Source organism: Delphinus delphis, chromosome 8 (genome assembly GCF_949987515.2).
Source record: "Delphinus delphis chromosome 8, mDelDel1.2, whole genome shotgun sequence".
NCBI classification, from domain to species: Eukaryota; Metazoa; Chordata; class Mammalia; order Artiodactyla; family Delphinidae; genus Delphinus; species Delphinus delphis.
Genome location: NC_082690.1, coordinates 54,814,455 through 54,831,223, shown reverse-complemented (window position 1 = coordinate 54,831,223; position 16,769 = coordinate 54,814,455). Strand labels below are relative to the sequence as shown.

General features: G+C 42.1%; 1 protein-coding gene and 1 pseudogene across 1 annotated transcript in view; one reads left to right on the top strand and one right to left on the bottom strand.

The window, feature by feature from the left end:
* Positions 1–16,769, bottom strand: part of GAB2 (GRB2 associated binding protein 2) — a 170,508-nt gene that overhangs the window by 68,469 nt on the left and 85,270 nt on the right. The window lies entirely within an intron of this gene.
* Positions 13,577–14,649, top strand: LOC132429337 (RNA-binding protein with serine-rich domain 1-like; annotated as a pseudogene).

Here is a 16,769-nt window from a genome sequence, read left to right as displayed (position 1 = left end):
AGAAAGGCTTCACATGCTGAGTTTTATGTATTTTTCTGTAGGTCAGCTGTTCTCAATATCAAATATTAATGCAAAATTAAAAATTTGAGAATTCCCTCACAGAACAGAAATATACATTTTAGTATTTGTTAACTAAGAAATAAAAGCTGCGAGGAATTCATGAACTCAATTATTTTGCCAATCACAATATCTACATTTTTTTAAAAGTACAAACACATGTAAAACACTTATTCACTGCATAAGTAATGCTTGGTGTGAGTGAGTGTGTGTGTTGTTAAGGACCCAGTCCACCATGTCGGAACGACTGTCATGTACCTAGCGGAGCAGCCCAGGTAGAGAGAACTACATGTGCAAAAGCCCTGAGGAGGAAGAAAGCTTGGCTCGTGGTAGGACCTGACAGCAGGGCATGGCTGGAGAATAGTGAGCACAGTGGAAAGTATAAGGAGGACAAAGCAGGGACAGATCATAATGAAGCCTTGAAGATCATTTTATGAAGTGTAGCTTTTATCTTAAATAGAACAAGATCCCTCAATAGGGGCGTAATTAAGTAAACTGATATATTAGCAATTGAAGAAACAAACAAGAACAATGTAGTACGATCCTACTTATATTAAAAACCCTGTATGTTTATGGATACACACATATGCACGCCACTACATATATATGTGTATTTACAGTATACATATATAGTATACACACGCACACACACACACAGTGTCTTACAAATGCTCAGAAAGGCATTCCAAACTGTTAGCAGTGGTTTCCTGTGGAGGAGAGTTGGGTATATAAGAGTACAAGGGAACTTTCATACTTTAATCCATGCACTTCTGTATTTTTAAATAAATAGAGCATGAGACCGCTAAATGGTTTTACATTTTTTCACATTTACATTTCTTAAAGGATCATTCTGGCTTGTAGCAAATGAAGTGAAGGCGGAAAGAGCATGAGTAGGGAGCTCAGATAGACAACTAAGAAATAATGGCATCTGGGTCAGGACAGTGGCAAAGGACATATACCTCCAAGATATATTTCAGAGGCTGAAATGGCTGCCCCTGGTGATGAACTGAATATGGGGGATATGGGAGAAGGAAGAATAAAGAAAGACTCCAAGATTCCAGCTTGAGCACGCAGGTGTTGTGTTATGACTTATGGTGGGGAAGGGAACCACAGCCACATCTCTCTGACAACCTCTCATGGTGCACGCTACCCACTCTTTGTCTCTACTGCATCCTAAACAAAGGGGTAAAATGAATTTGACATGTGTGAGAGGGAGAGGGTCACAATCTGAGAAACCAAAGAGCCTTGTATCAGTGATTACATTGACTGAATTCGAGATTGATTCCCCAAAGACCAGGTCAATCTTTCTGCAGAGGACTCAGGGAATCCATTAGTGAAATTACCTCTCCCGTTGACAAAACAACAAATGAGTCATTGCCAACCCTTTGCATTTTGGAGAAACAAAGGTCATTTCACCGAAGAACCTCTCTTTCATGTCCTTGAATGCTCTGATCTAAGTTGTATTTAAAGAACTGAATTAAGTGAAGGTTACCAGGGAAAATCAGGGCAAAGTTGGGGGAAGGGTAGACAAATAACGCCCACAAATATAGTTAAAATGTTTCCTTTCCTCTAGGACAAAGTCTTCTCTCATCTACCTCCCCAACCCCAAGTAATCAAACAGTAGAAGACTCAGCAGGCTTTGGCTTCCCTAAAGACCTGGTTTCACACTTTCTTAAACAACAGTGGTATTTAAAACTTTCCTGTGAAAAAGAAAAAAGAAAAAAGAAAAAAAAAACCCAACTTTCCTGTGCATCAGGATCACTGAGACACCTGTTTAAATGTAGATGTTCCCGGGTCCCAGTCTCCATAGAGATTCAGACTCAGCAGGTCTAGAGTGGGGTCCAGGGATACAAACCCCAAATGATTCTACTACACAATGTCCAAGAACCCCATTTGGAGAAACACTGAACTACATTGTTCATGATGGTTGATAAAATGCAGTTATAATTTAGGAAGTTGCACTGGAGGAAGAAGTGGATCATGGAGATCTGGGTTATACTTCCAGCTCCATCTCTAGTCAGTTAGCTGGGCGGGGGTGAAACCACTTTTCTGCTCTGAGCCACAGTTTCCCCATTTCTAAAGCACAAGTGTTGATTTTCTGGATCTCCAACTTACCTTCAATTTCTGACCCCATTTTAAGACCCCAGGAAAAGACAAAGGGTTGGAAATGTCAAGTAGGGCTTCCTGCCCCTTGTACTAGAGTGACTCTCCCTAAGGTACTCAGATTGTGAATATACATGAATAAGAGTATAAAATCCAGTGCTTTCTGGAACTGGCTGGTTATGAGCAAATACAGGAAAAGCTACTTCTAAGGTACAAGATGAACTGGGAGTGGGGCCCTTCTGGAGCCTGGCTTCCTTCCCTAATCACAGCACTCAATATAAAAGCAGGGAAATAATTCAAAAGGTGGAAGGAGAAACTGAACCTAATTCCAAAGATTAACTCAGGTGCTCAAATAAATGCCCTGTCTGCCTCCTGGGAGCCCTCATTTACATCCATCCAGCTGCCTGAACTACATATATCTGAAAAACATTCCCGTATGGAGGCTAATCCACAACCTCCATATGATTTATTAGAAAGGCTTTTGTTTAATTTATAAGAAGTCAGTATATAGCATTAGAAGAATGACCTCTGGGCTAATGCTTCCTTTTTTTCCCCCTTGTTTTTTAAAAGTCAACATTACAGAGGTATATAATTTATATGCGACAAAATTCACCCATTTTAAGACTTCAGGCAGATGGGTTGTGATGAATGTATACACTGTATAACACCACCACAATCAAGACAGAACACTTCCATCACCCCAAGGCGTTCCCTTGTGCCATTTCCAGATTAATCCCCACTCCACCTGGCCCCAGGCAATAAATGATCTGCTTTCTATCACTGTAAATTAGATCTGTCCTCTCTAGAGTATCACAGAAACAGAATCATACAGTAAATATTCTTTTGTGCCTGGCTTCTTACGTACAACATAAAGTTTTATGATTCATCCAGATTGCTGCATGAATCAGTTTTTAACTGCTGATTTTAATTGCTGATAGTATAACATCTTAAGGAGTTACCATATATGTTTACCATTCACCTATTACTGGACAGTTACATTGTTTCCAGTTTGGGGCTATTATGAATAAAGCAGCCATGAACAATCATGTAGAAGTCTTTTTGTGAACCTGCTTTCGTTTCTCTTGGGTAAATACGTAGAAGCAGAATGGCTGGGTAACATGGTAAGTATATGCTTAATTTTATAAGAAACTGCTAAACTGTCTCCCAAAGTGGTTGTCCATTTTTGCATTCCCACCAGCAATCTGTGAACACTGTAGTTTTTGTACAACACTTAGCCATTATAGCCAATCTAGTGAGTGTGTAGTGGCAACTCAATGTGGTTTTAATTTGCATTTCCCTGATGATGAATGATGTTGAGCATCTTTCCATTTGCTTATTGGTTCTTTATCTTCCTTTGTGATGTCTGTTCAAATCTTTTGCCCATTTTTAATTTGAGGTTTTTGCTTTATTATTGAGGTTTTTTTTTTTTTTTTTTTTTTTTCGGTATGCGGGCCTCTCACTGTTGTGGCCTCTCCCGCTGCCGAGCACAGGCTCCGGATGCACAGGCTCAGTGGCCATGGCTCACGGGCCCAGCCGCTCTGCGGCATGTGGGATCCTCCCGGACCGGGGCACGAACCTGTGTCCCCTGCATCGGCAGGTGGACTCTCAACCACTGCGCCACCAGGGAAGCCCTATTATTGAGTTTTAAGAGTTCTTTGTATATATTTTGGATACAGTCCTTTGTCAGACATATGTATTGAGAATATTTTTTCCCAGTCTGTGGCTTGCTTTATCACTTTTTAAATGGTGTCTTTTAAAGAGCAAATGTCTTCAATTTTGTCCAATTTATCATTTTTAAATAGTTCAGGCTTTTTTTTTTAAAACAATTAATTAATTAATTAATTAATTTATGGCTGTGTTGGCTCTTCGTTTCTGTGTGAGGGCTTCCTCTAGTTGCGGCAAGCGGGGGCCACTCTTCATCGCGGTGCACGGGCCTCTCACTATCCCGGCTTCTCTGTTGCGGAGCACAGGCTCCTGACGCGCAGGCTCAGTAATTGTGGCTCATGGGGCTAGTTGCTCTGCGGCATGTGGGATCTTCCCAGACCAGGGCTCGAACCCGTGTCCCCTGCATTGGCAGGCAGATTCTCAACCACTGCGCCACCAGGGAAGCCCATGGTTCAGGCTTTTTTATGTCTTATATTTCTTGTCTAAGAAAGCTCTGTCTACCTCAGAAAGATTTTCTGCTTCATTTTCTTGTAGAAGTTTTATCACTTTAATTTTTATGTTTAGGTCTATGATCCATTTTGGGTCAGAGTGAGGTAAGGATCATGGTCCATGTTTTTCCACATGAATATACAGCTATTCCAGCAGTGTTTGTTGAAAAGAAGTACCCTTTCTTTATCAAATTGCCTTGACACTTTTGTTGAAAATCGGTGACCAAATGGATGTAGGTCTATTTCTAGACTTTCTATTATGTTCAATTGATCTCTCTCTATATATACTTCTGCCAAGACCACCCTGTTTTGATTACTGCAGTTTTACAATAAGTCTTGAAATTAGGTAATGTGAGTCCTTCAACTTTGCTCATCTCTTTCAAAGTTGTTTCGATTATCCTAGTTCCTTTGCATCTCCATAAAAACTTTAGAATCAGCCTGTCAATTTCTACCAAAAACAACAACAGCAACAAAAACCAAAATGCTGAGATTTTGATTGGGATTGCATTGAATCTAGAGATCAATCTGGAAAGAAATTGACGTGATATCATTTCCTCCTTAAAATTCAACAGAGAAGCCATCAGGCCTGGAGTTTTCTTTGTGGGAGGTTTTTAATTATAGGTTAATTTTTTAAATAGATACAGGGCTATTTGGAATTTTACTTTCTTCGGTGTCAGTTTTGACAATATGTGTCTTTCACAGAATTTGTCATAGCATATAAGTTAACAAATTTATTCAGGCAAAGCTGTTAATAATATTCTATTATCTTTTTTTAAAAATTGAGATATAATTCACATACCATAAAATTCACCCTTTTAAAGTGTACAATTCAAATTTCTTTTAGTATATTCACAATGTTATACAACCATCACTGCTATCTAATTCCCAAACAATATCATCTCCCCCAAAACTATCCTGTACCCATTATCAGCCACTATTCAGTCCGCCTTCTTTCCAGACCCTAGCAACTACTAATCTTCTATTATCTTTTATATCTGCAGGATCTATAGTAATGGGCTGGTCCATTTTTGGTGTATTCTATTTCCACCGAGATCTAGTTCTAATGCAGGAATCAAAAGAGTTGAAGTCACATTACAGTCTGGGACTCTGGAGAAATGGAAAAAGAGAGAATTTTCCTGAAGTTTGTTAACTAGGCTCCTATTGCCTAGCAGCACTTTTCAACCAGTGAGAGTGTGTGCCAAGTTATTGAAAGGTTTTGATTACTCCAGCCCTAGGAAAGCTGAAGTCCTTGGCCTAGTCTCCTCTGGTCACAAGCTACCGGCAGTCTGACATTAAAATGCTATTTTTTTGTGATATGATATAAAAAAATTTGGAAGGCGTGGGCCTACAGTACTAAGTCCAAACTAATCAGGATAATAGTCTAGGGCCTTCTTTCATTTGGTCTCAAACTGCTTCCTGTAATTGCCTGCTACTCCTTTCCCTCTGTCCAATCTTATTCCCACAAACATCCTAGACTCCAGGCAGAATGAAGTATTTTAACCCAAGTAGCCATGCAATTGTGTGCTCTTGAGGTGTTCCCTGTCAAATACTACTAATCCTTTAAGATTCTACTAAAATGCACTTGGGAAACTCTCTGGAAAGGCAGGGACCATGCTCATCTTCCCCTTCAGAAAGCAACAGCTGAACTGAATATGCTGGCGGAGGACCCAATACTGATAGGCTCTCAGAGTACAAATCTCTTCTTTGTATTTTCGAAATTGTCTTATGAAGAAAGCAAGAAAGGGATCACCATCATCATTTTGTAGATCAAGGAACGTTCATCCAGAAAATAGTAATGACCTGACAAACTCATACAGAGCTAGAAGAATCCAAGTTTCCTTTATACCATGCCATTTATTGTTATACTATTTTTTAAAAATAGAACCCAAAGCCTTTCATTCTAAAATGAGTCCTACCTTAAAAAAAATTTTTTTTGACGTTAAAAAATATTTTTTTGTGGTTAATTTTTTTCAGCTTTATTGAGGTATAAAGACATAAAATTTAAGATATTTAAAGTGTACTTGATATACGTGGTGACCTGATATACATATCCAACCTATCTCTTAAATTGCAAAAATTTCCTAGCAGCGGTCTACAAAAACTTATATTTACTTTAAGATGTAAGACTGATGGGAGAGATGAGAGTTGAGGATAGGAATGAATCCTGAATGTGGTACAGAGCCTTCCACAGGGAAGGGGAGGTGGCACACTGGGGCTCTGGTGCCCTGAAGCCTTATTACTTTACAAGCTACTGTTGGTCACTTAGCTGATTCAGAGCTGTCTCTGACCACTTCTGGAAATAGAAGAACCAGGACCTTTTCATCTTAAGAAGTAAAACCCACCTATTCCATTTATTTCTAGGTACCCTCTCTACCTGCGTCTGTGTGAATAACGCGGCTGAATAAATATTAGAATCGACGCTCAGCTCTTAGATAAGTTTCCATCTTGAGGCACCCTGACTCTGTGACATAGGGCTCTCTGGGGCCCTAGAAACTCTCCCAAAGTCTCAGTTTCTTCCACGACTTCGGGACAAAAGTTTGCAGATTCCAACTGGGGAGCTACGCCTTCCTCAAGTATCTCCCAGGCTTAACCCTGGTGCCTTTCTAAGTAAAACTCTATGATTGAAACAAACCATTTCTGACCTTAATCCTTCTCTGAACAAATAATGTTCCACTGTAGCAGTAAAAAAATACAGAATCAAGTCCAGCAGTTTAATATCTAGAATGCATACCCCTGTATTAAAACCCCTATACCTATTCACCATGCCTGCCCTCTACAGAAACTTCGCACTTTATTTTTGTTAGAACCTTCAACTTTACTGCACCCTGAACTGAAAGAGCTTTCCATAAACTGGAATATAACATAACTTATTAATCCCAACCAAATCCAAACCTATATACTTTCTAAAATATCAACACAGATTGAAATTACACCAGAAAATTTATCTAAAAGGATTATAAGTAGAGATTATTTGTAAGCAGTCCTTGGTTTATAATAGCTCCAAGTTTCATCAGGAATGTTATCTAGTTATTTCAGATGCACAAGTGTTTTGTAAGCTTCTGGAAGGCAGAGACAGAAAAGATGCATGGTACAGTGGAAAATAAACAGGATTTAGAATCTGAAGATGTGAGTTCAAACTCCTGGCATCACTTACTAGCTGTGTGACCCCAATGAGTCACTTAACCTCTGTAAGCCTTAGTTTCCTCATCTGTAAAATGGAACAAACTTCACCTACCTCACATGGTTATGGAGAGGAAAAAATAAGGCAAGGTACATATGTTTTTAAAAAAGCATTACGTACAAATATGAACTTTATCTTCTAATTGTTTGGGACGTGGGCTTCGCATCACCCCTGTATTTGGGCATAATTCAGTGCAAAAGACCAGAGTAGGTAACTAAAATGATCTCCTGATGTCTATGTAGGACAGTGTCTTAGTGGTCAGTAAAACCACACACTCTAAGAAAAGTTAGGTATGGCCCCATATATAAAACTCATAACTTTGAAAAAATAACTTTCTAACTCAGTCACTAAGGGTGCTTCGTGAACACCACCGCCTCTCATGTGTACCTGCAGTCCTGGATGTAGGTCCTTGCTATTATTCTCCACCAAAGGAATCAGAACTCTTGGAGGGGAGTTGATTCCATGTTGTGGAATAAAAAGAATTAGGATAGGTCTGAATGTGCTGTTTATTCAATAATAAAAGCAAGGGTTCTTTAAAATACACAGAGAAGAAAATGTCAGGGATATTTAAAGTCAAAAGGACTAGATTTAAAGGCATTCTCAATGGCCAAGTTGTAACATTTTAGGATTAAAAGTTGAGGCTGTGAAACTATGAGTTCATAATATCCAAAGGATTAAAGTGTACAAAAGATTTTTTATACAAAAGGAAGGTGACTATAATAGGGTTTTTGTGGGTTTTTGGGTATTTTTATTGATTCTGATAAGAAGGGCAGTCAATACAGGGGACTTTCCTTTCTTCTATTACACAATATAGCTGATATGAAGTGTAGATGTGTGCCTGTTTCTATCTGTATAAGCAGAGAAAGAATATACACAGGAAACTATGAATAAGGAGGAATTACAGGAAAAAGTAGAAATTACAGAAAGACTGGGAAGGACTGATGAGCACTGGTGGTCATACATAATAGCTCACAAAAGGGGGGCTGTCTAACGGTTAAAAAGCACTGGTGGTCACAAATACTCACCAAGTATCGGTTTGGCCAAAAAGTTCATTCAGTTTTAAGTAAAAATAAAAGACACGTTTTCATTTTCACCAAGAATTTTATTGAACAATGTATTCGCTCACCGAACAAACTTTTTGGCCAGCCCGATAGAATGAGGGTCCAACATAATGTTCCCAGATAATACTTAAGCTTGCAGAGCAGAGCTGACTTCATGAACTCCTATTCTCTCATCTTCTAGCAGTGGTTCCCAGACTTTAGCATGCATCAGAATTACCCAGAGGACACGCTGAGATGCAGATGCCTGGGACCCATCCCCCAGAGTTCCTGATCTAGAAGGCTGAGGTTGGGGTGGGGTCTGAGAACTTGCATTTCAAACAACTGATCAAAAGATGCTGGTTGATGCTGCTGGGTCTGGAACCACACTCTGAGGACCACTTTCCTATATGCATCACTAATCGCAGTGATGTGTTTGCTGAAGCATAAGCAGTAGGTTCTGAATAATGGTAACATTCAGGTCACTGTCGCATAATGACTGGACAGTGTTTATAACCCTGGCCAAGCAAGAGACTAAAATCTCCTCCTTTCAAAGGAAGAAATTAGATTATAAGAAGATAAAACCTGTGTGAAAGCATGAACTAAAGGTCATATTAATGTAGCAACTGAAGTTTATCTAGAAAGATGAAGCTCGGCCTCACAACCAGTGGCAGGGATCTAAAACACTGTGAAGAGACCGAGCCACGGACCCAACCAAGGAGCAGTTAGTTTATAACTGGATAGCAAGACTTTGCCAATTTGAAAAAGTGTTCCTTTTACTTTTTCTTCTGGTCAGGCGATTTCCTGCTTATTTCCCTGGAAAAGGTTATTTGCCTGGGAAAGTCAAAATTATAACTTAAATCTTGGGATGATACCAAAGTAAGTACAGCATGCAAATAAGTACAAAAATAATGAAGACATTAATTAAGCCCAAGGTGTTGATGTTTTCGAATAAGATGAAGCATAAGTATACACATAAGGTTTGTAACCACTGTATTTGTATATGTCTTATTTACTATTTAAGGGTTTTGATGTATTCAAGAGAATCAGCCAAATTAAACTTGTCACGGCAATTAAGACAATGTAAACCAATCTGTAAGTAACAAGTAATGTTTAATGTCATCTATTAGGATGATGTTATTCCTCTTTAGGCACAAAAGCCTCTTGGAACTTCCAAATACCTGAGAGATTGCTGACCTCAGCCAGAAAGGCGACTATCAGGAAAGGTTTCAGAATGATGCTCCAGAGGAGGTAAAGTAGTTTACCATCTCTTACACTGCTGATTTAAAGGTGGAATGCTGCCATCCCCAAAGAATTCAACTGCAGGATCAAACATACACTGTGCAAAGTGGGGAAGAAAGTAAAACTTATTGAGCATCTACTTAGTACCAATCCAATCTCAGCACCTGGCTCACCGTGCATGCTCAATAACCACTATCTGTAATCCTAATGCAGACAGTGTTAAAAAGGATAAAGAATTATAATAATTATGGAACACAGAAAAGAGATCGATTTACTCTACCTTGAGAAAGGAGTCAAAGAATATGCCAGGGTGAAAAGGCAGGAAGAGATTCCGTATTTTAAGCATAAGGAAGCATCTAAATATGTGGCATCTTCTGGAGACGGCAAGTGCTTATGTATGATTACAGGAAAGGATGTAGGGGGAGAGGTCATCACAAATGAGGCTGGAGAGAAAGGTTTAAGATCAGATCATGGATAGTCTTGAATGTAGCCACACCAAGGAGCGTGGACTTATCATCTAGGTGATGGGAAGAAACAGGATCAGATCTAGGCTTTAAGAAAATCTAACTGAGCTACATACAACATGAAAAGTCTTACAAACATGAAATTGAGAGAAGAAAGCAAGGTTGAAAATGTGATTTCATTTAAAGTTCAAAACTAGACAAAATTAACCATAGTGCTTAAGGATACACATGGTAAAGCTATAAATGAAAGCAAGGAAGTGATTACCACAGAAGTCATTATATACCTGGAAGGGGGGACAGGGGTGGAGTAAGAAGGAGATGATTGGGAAGGGACACACAGGGGTTTCTGAGGTGCAGTCATTTTTTTGGCCTGGGTGGTAGTAATATGGGTGTTTCCTTCATTGAACTGTATGCTACATACATTTTTTGCATTGTATTATATTTCACAATAAAATGTTGTAGAATATATAATTGGAAGCATCTGGAAGGATGATGAGGTGGGCAGAGTCTGAAGACAAGGAGAGAAATCAAGAGTTGGTCACAATAGTACAGGCAAGGGAAGAGAGCTTGAGTAAGGTCACTGGCTGGTAGTGGGACAGAGAGGAAAAGAAAAGGGTATTGAGAATTACTTAGAAGTTAGGTTTCAGTGACCCATTAGAAATAGAAAGGAAAGGAGAGGAACGAATCATGACTGTAAGATTTTTTAAGTTTTAAGCTTGGGAAGCCAGATGTTAGGCAGGAAAAACACAAAGAGCAGGAGACTCGTGCAACAAAAAGACTTTGAGATATGATTCACATAGCATGTGAATTCACTCTAAAATTCACTCTTTAAAGTGGACAATTCAGTGACTTTTACTGTAGTTACAACGTTGTGCAACTATCACCGTTATCTAATTCCAGACTCTGTTCACCACCCAAAAAGAAACCCCATAGTCATTTACTCATGAACAGTCACTGCCCATTCCCTGAGCATCCTCGCCCCTCAACCCTCATGTGATTTTAAGAGAATTAAAACCTGTTTTGTGGGTTAAAACTGTCTTGATAGAGTAACAGTGACATTCAGTTGGTCTCAGCAGCCCAATCCCCAAAGAGATCTTGTATCAGAGCCTTAATTCGTCTCTCCACAAAGATGGGAGCTCTGGAGAAGTTGAGGAACCTTCTTTTCTCAAGATGTAGAGGGGAACATCCCCAGTCCTAGTTCCACCTTGGAAGGAGACTGAAGTCAACGGGGATCAAGGTGGCAGAGACAGGTGTCAGGTTATAGTGGCTTTCAGCCAGTGGCAGTACCGCCCCCTCCAGGGTGCGGAAAGGTGTGTGTGTGTGAGGTGGGGGGTAAGTTGTCACAATGATTGGGGAGTACTCCATGCATCAGAGGGCAGGGGACAGGGATACTAACCTCAAACAAGGCATGGGGCAGTCCTGCATAACCGAGAAGCGTCCCACCCAAAATTCCAACAGAGCTCCACCTCTCCTCTGAGAAGCAATAGGGGCAGGATTCCTATGACTTCTGAAGTCCAAAAGCCAAAATGGAGAGTTACGATCTGTAGTTGGGAACCAGGCCCAGGCCTGAGAATGTATGGTTAAGAATAGCTTAGAGAACAGAAGATTTAAATTAGCTCACAGTGAAAAGACAGTATTAATGGAAACCCAGATATTAATAGTGATGAGTCTCAGTTAGCTGAGGAGGACCGTGGCCCAGGACATGTAGCATTCAACCATCACTTCTCTTGAGTCTTCTGCTACGTGTTAATAGCTGCAGCTTCAGGTACAGGAAAGGGTAAAGGACATATTCAGTGGTACAAACCATCAGAAAGAGTACCTGCAGGGGTATGCCCTATGGTCCATCTTAAAAAATGAAGAAGGCCCATTAGGGAGCTCTCTATATAAGCACAAACTTTTTCTCTCTCTACACGGATTTTGTACGAAACTCTGCCATTGGCCATCCCTTTAATTCCAGCACTGAAGACCCTGTTAAAATTGGCACTTTGCTTTAAGACGTGTTTTATATGTGAAGCTCTGGGAAGCACAGGCAGCAGCAGGAGACAGTCCTTAGAGTAAAAGCGCCTCTGTTCCAGTGGTGAACACAACTAAATAAAACACACATTCACCTGTGTACCATATTGCAACAGGAACAATTTAATAGCTGAAAGTAAGTTTTGGAGTCAGCTTTGCTACTTATGAACTGCACGAACTTGGGATCTTTCATATCACCAAGCTTCAACTATAAAATGAAGATGATAATCTGGACAGTGTTGTTGTGAGAACCAGAAGTGAAAGGCTGTTTTTTTTCTTTCCCTAAATAAAGAATATAAACGTTTCAAACTTTCCTATAAAATTCTGTTAGCGTATAGAAGTGGGAAAGTTTATATGTGATATGAGAACAGTCTAACAAAGGAGGAAGCATTTGAACTAGGCTTCAAACACATGATTAGGAGAGCAAATGTATTACACTAAAAGTAATAATTTATGCAACATCTTCACTGAGCCACTGCTTTGCGCCAGGCCTGGGCCAGGCTGTTAATGACTTGGTACTGGTTATTGTATTGCTTTCATATTGCCTCAATACATTTGTTTATTCATTACTTCTTTCTACAAATACCTAAGATGCAATTAGTTTACCAGAGTAGCCAGACACCTAGAAAGTGTTAGACACCTGGACTCAGGGAGAGGTGGTAACCAGACAGGGGATGGTAGGTCCTGAGAGAGGTTCCTACCAGAAGCTCAGGCCAGCTTAGGCAAAGGCTGGATACCTGAGACACTGAGATGGGGTGGGAGACACAAGGAAGGAGGCATAGGTGAGTTCTACTGACAGTTGTATCTAACAAATAACGCTGTGCAGTTCTGGAGCTATTGATAGAAATCAGCTTCATGCCTTGCTGCAAATGACTACGAATACTGACTTCCCTCCCAACTCTAGGCTTGGAAACAGTTCTTTTTCCACGTCTATGTCACAAGGCAGGACATTATGTAAGACGCCCTGAATCCAATGAATGCTACAATCAACTGAATGCCCCCTGGTGTTTAATGTAAGCTCTGAGCCAGGCTGTCCTATGAAGGAAGAGGAAAAGGTGGAGGAAGAAGAGAAGGAGGAGGAGGAAAGGGGGAAAGGATAAAGTATTTCCCAATAATTCTTCGATAAGAAAATATAGGAAGGCCAGCCTCAGCGGCTGAGGAGGGCAGGAGGAGGTCGCGGGCGGGGCCGGGGGGTGGTGGTGGGAGATGCTGCACTTTGGTGTAAATTGCAGTTGATGAGGGATAGTTTCTCAGACTGAAGTTAGAAGTGAGAGTTCAGATTAAGTGAGGCCGTCAGTGCTGCTCTGAACACCTCAGAAGGGGAGAATGGATTTATCAGGAGTGAAAAAGAAGAGCTTGTTAGGAGTCAAAGAAAACAATAACAAGTCCAGCACTAGGGCTCCTTCTCCTACCAAATGCAAAGACCGCTCTGATGAGAAGTCCAAGGATCGCTCTAAAGATAAAGGAGTCAAGCGAGAAGGGCGGTGGTGGGGATAAAACTCGAAAGAGGGCTTCCCTGGTGGCGCAGTGGTTGAGAGTCCGCCTGCCGATGCAGGGGACACGGGTTCGTGCCCCGGTCCGGGAAGATCCCACATGCCGTGGAGCGGCTGGGCCCGTGAGCCATGGCCGCTGAGCCTGCGCGTCCGGAGCCTGTGCTCCGCAATGGGAGAGGCCACAGCAGTGAGAGGCCCGCGTACCGCAAAAAAAAAAAAAGAAAAAAAAGAAAAAAAAAACTCGAAAGAGGCGCAGCGCTTCCAGTGGTAGCAGCAGCACCAGGTCTCGGTCCAGCTCGACCTGCGGCTCGGGCTCCAGCAGCGGCTGCAGCTCATCTTCGGCATCGAGCCGCTCAGGAAGTTCCAGCACATCCCGCAGCTCCAGCTCCGGCAGCTCCCCTGGCTCTCCGAGTCCTTCTCGGCGCAGGCATGACAACAGGTGGCGTTCCCGCTCCAAATCCAAACCACCCCAATTAGATGAAAAGGAAAGGAAAAGGCAGAGCTGTCCCCTAAACCCACCAGAGAACACACTGGGAGCCTCACCAGGAATGTGACCAAGATCACATCATGGATATATTCTCCACCTATGGGAAAAGTAGAATGATTGACGTGCCTGTAGAAAGGATGCACCCCCATCTGCCTAAAGGCTACGCATATGTGGAGTTTGAGAAACCAGATGAAGCCAAGAAGGTGCTGAAGCACACGGACAGAGGACAAGTTGTTGGCCGGGAGGACCACTGCCACTGCTGTGCTGGCCCCCTGGCCTAGGCTACCCCCAGGCGAGTCGGCCCTCCCAGGAGAATGCTGCCACTGTCCCCCATGCGGCGCAGGTCACCCCGACGGTTGAGGAGAAGGCCACGTTCCCCTCGGCCGCGCATGCAGGTCCCCCGCCCGCTGCCATCATAGGAGCCACTCCAGCTCCAACTCCTCCTGATAAGCAGGGCCACTGAAGCTCCGCCCCTGGGAGCTGCATCCCATCCAACTCACCTTTGTCACTTTTCTAGCCGAAGGAGGATCAGTAGGAAAGAAATCCCTCACTCAGGGGCAGGATTCAAAGGTGAAGGCAGCAACTGAGACGTTTGCCCTGGTGGCAGAGTTCTGGCTGCAGGAGCATTGTTGGTTTGGGGTCATGCCGATAAAGATGCCCTCCAGTTTTCTAGCTAGACAGCTCCCACGTTTCTAGTTCCTGAGAGTCAGTTTGGTGGCAAAGCCAGCGGGGATGAGCAGGGGGCTCCAGGTGGTGGTTCAGCCCCAGCCTGGGGGCACATTTCTCCATTCCACAGATGACCTGAGGCCAATCTGGTGGCCTGCAGCGTCCCTCAGGAAAGGGCATGCTTTTGCGCAGCTGTCACTCCTGTTAGCCTGGCTCTGCTCCCCGGCTTGAGTCCTCTTCGGACCTCTAGGGTCAAATACCCCATTATCTGCCCCAAATGGTTCTTTGCACATGTACTCATGCGTGCACATGCGCACACGCACACCCCACGTCTCCCTTTCTCTCTCTGAAATTGGTGAGCGAGTTGAGAGCCAGCTCTGCTAGGTCATCACAGAACCCCCTGTTGTACTGGTATTCATGGTGGTCTTGCAGGTTACCTTGGCAACGTGCACATTGCTTTTTTGGCTTTTATTGTATAGTCGGTACTGTAAATTTTCTGTTTTGAGTTTTATAACTTTGTAGCATTTTAGATAATGTTGTGTTTGCGCTTTGTCGGAAAATATGGGAAAAGCAAGAGGGAGATTATTTTGCGTTTTCTCCAAGCTGTGTGCTGTTTAGCGTAAGAATAATAACTAAATACATTTACTCTATGCCAGGCACTGAACTATGCATTTTATATATATTTCATCCTTACCCATCCTATGAGTAGTTACTACTGTTATCTCGTTTTACAGATGAAGAAACTGGGGCAGGAAGCAGCTAAGTAACTTAACCATAGATAAAAAGCTATGAGGTACCAAAGCGAGGACTTCTGACTCTGTCTTCTGGGCTCTTCTTGCTAACCAAGGCTTCTCCTCTTAAACTCAGACCTGCCTTACATCTCTCAGCTAGGGATTTCTGCAACGTTTTAGGTCTGAAGTATTAAGACTCTCAACAAGGGTGGTAGAAGCAGGAACTAAAAATAAGACGTTATTACATAATACACTGTTTTATGTTGCATCTTATAACTAGAGGACCTTTGAGTGGTGATCTATCAGAAAAACTGGGTTCAATCATTAGTCTGCTATTTATGGTGTGATCTCAGGAAAGTTCCATGACCTCTCTAAGACTCATGAAGAAAGTATCACCTGCTCTGTTTATCTTATAAGGTTGTAAAGAGAATCGGTCGTGTGTAAGCGTTAGTGTGTTGGCTTTGGGACCACTCTGAAGATTTTTTAAGTTCTTCAAATGTGTGGATCAATGCAGCTGCCAGATAAACAAAGTATTACCCACTACAATAAAGGAGATAGTCCTGAGCCTGGATCAGAATCCTAGATTATTGGGAATATTAACAGCCACTCCTGCTCCGCATGGGAGCCTTATGTAAAGCGCCTCATGTGATGCCTGTCTGACTCGGACGCTCAGTGAATGATTCCTTTCCTTGGTCCATCCCTGCACGAATCCCTCCTACCCCCATGCCCCCACCCCGGCTTTGTGCTTTTGTCGGTGAATTACAAGGGACTTGATACTCCATAGGCTAAGCAATAATCCAGGTTGGAACAGAACAAGAACTGTCTGGTATTCCCCCATCTCAGATCACTGGGGCTCATGAGCAACACTCATTGCCTCCCTATGATTCCTTTTTCCCATGCCCCAAATAGGCTGATTCATTTGTTCAGGGTACACCGTGGAGTCCTGCCAAATGCAAACAAGCTATGCTGGGAGCAGGCTCATTACTGCCACAGTCACTACAACAAATAACAACAAAAGCCTCTAGGCGCAAATTAGCACACATAATAAACTTAATTCAAGAAACACTGAAGAGACCCTTAGTTGCATTTTAACTTACACAACACCATTTATCACACAAGTGCCGTGGGGCCTCTACAAACTG